Here is a 2,260-nt window from a genome sequence, read left to right as displayed (position 1 = left end):
ATGTTTGTTTAATTCATATAATATATATAGTTTAATTAAACATGCATATATAAAAACATTTTCTTAACTTAATTTATATTTAAACATATATTTATTAAAAAAAAAATTTTCTTCCCATTAATGAAATTAAGTTGATTAATTCATGAATATGAATTTGGTTAAAAAAAAGAAAAAATTTATATATATATATATATATATATATATATATATATAATATTTATTTTTTTTTTTTTTTTTTTTCCACCAAATTCATATTCATGAATTAATTAGTTAATTAACTTAATTTCAATAATGGGAAAAACAAAATGTTGGATGTATGTGTGTGTGTGTGTGTGTTTAATTAAACTATATATATAAAAAGTTTATTTTTAATATATATATATATATATACAGTCATGGCCGAAATTGTTGGCACCCTTGATATTTTTCCTGAAAATCAAGTATTTCACACAAAAAAGGTATTGCATTAACACATGTTTTGCTATACACATGTTTATTCCCTTTGTATGTATTGGAACAAATATAAAACAGAGGCAGAAAAGCAAATATGACATAATGTCACACAAAACCCGAAAAATGGGCTGGACAAAAGTATTGGCACCCTTAACTTAATATTTGGTTGCACACCCTTTGGAAAACATAACTGAAATCAGTCGCTTCCTATAACCATCAATAAGCTTCTGACACCTCTCACCCGGAATTTTGGACCACTCTTCCTTTGCAAACAGCTCCAGGTCTCTCTTATTGGAAGGACACCTTTTCCCAACAGCAATTTTAAGATCTCTCCACAGGTGTTCAATGGGATTTAGATCTGGGCTCATTGCTGGCCACTTCAGAACTCTCCAGCGCTTCTTTGCCATCCATTTCTGAGTGCTTTTTGACGTATGTTTGGGGTCATTGTCCTGCTGGAAGACCCAGGATCTTGGACGCAAACCCAGCTTTCTGACACTGGGCCCTACAGTGCGACCCAAAATCCTTTGGTAATCCTCAGATTTCATGATGCCTTGCACACAGTCAAGGCACCCAGTGCCAGAGGCAGCAAAACAACCCCAAAACATCATTGAACCTCCACCATATTTTACCGTAGGTACTGTGTTTTGTTCTTTGTAGGCCTCATTCCGTTTTCGGTAAACAGTAGAATGATGTGCTTTACCGAAAAGCTCTATCTTGGTCTCATCTGTCCACAAGACGTTTTCCCAGAAGGCTTTTGGCTTACTCAAGTACATTTTGGCAAACTGTAGTCTTGCTTTTTTATGTCTCTGTGTCAGCAGTGGGGTCCTCCTGGGTCTCCTGCCATAGCGTTTCATTTCATTTAAATGTCGACGGATAGTTCGCGCTGACACTGATGCTCCCTGAGCCTGCAGGACAGCTTGAATGTCTTTGGAACATGTTTGGGGCTGCTTATCCACCATCCGGACTATTCTGCGTTGCAATCTTTCATAAATTTTCCTCATCCGTCCACGACCAGGGAGATTAGCTACAGTGCCATGGGTTGCAAACTTCTTGATAATGTTGCGCACTGTGGACAAAGGCAAATCTAGTTCTCTGGAGATGGACTTGTAACCTTGAGATTGTTGATATTTTGCCACAATTTTGGTTCTCAGGTCCTCAGACAGTTCTCGTCTCCTCTTTCTGTTGTCCATGCTTAGTGTGGCACAGACAGACACACAATGCAAAGGTTAAGTGAACGTCTCTCCTTTTTATCTGCTTTCAGGTGTGATTTCTATATTGCCCACACCTGTTACTTGCCCCAGGTGAGTTTACAGGAGCATCACATGCTTGTAACATTCTTATTTATCCGCAGTTGTGAAAGGGTGCCAATACTTTTGTCCAGCCCATTTTTGGAGGTTTGTGTGACATTATGTCGAATTTGCTTTCTTTCCTCCCTTTTTTTGTTTTGTCCCAATACACACAAAGGGAATAAACATGTGTATAGCAAAACATGTGTTAATGCAATACGTTTCGTGAGAAATACATGATTTTCAGGAAAAATATCAAGGGTGCCAACAATTTCGGCCATGACTGTATATATATATATATATATATATATATATATATATATATATATATATATATACACAGAATGAATATTTAATATATGTGCCTTTAGGTTATTACGCAGAAATAACTGGAATTGAGATTATCATTTTCTAATGTCAGTTGATAAGTAATACTGGGGAGATCTGGACGACAAGCATGGATGTGAGACCGTAACAGCAAATATACGCCTGTTAGACCCCCAAAACAGGGTCCATTATAT

This window comes from Staurois parvus, unplaced genomic scaffold (genome assembly GCF_062004578.1).
Source record: "Staurois parvus isolate SC_StPar_1 unplaced genomic scaffold, SC_StPar_1.0 ptg003803l, whole genome shotgun sequence".
Classification (NCBI taxonomy): domain Eukaryota; kingdom Metazoa; phylum Chordata; class Amphibia; order Anura; family Ranidae; genus Staurois; species Staurois parvus.
Note: the sequence above shows the minus strand (reverse complement) of the source record.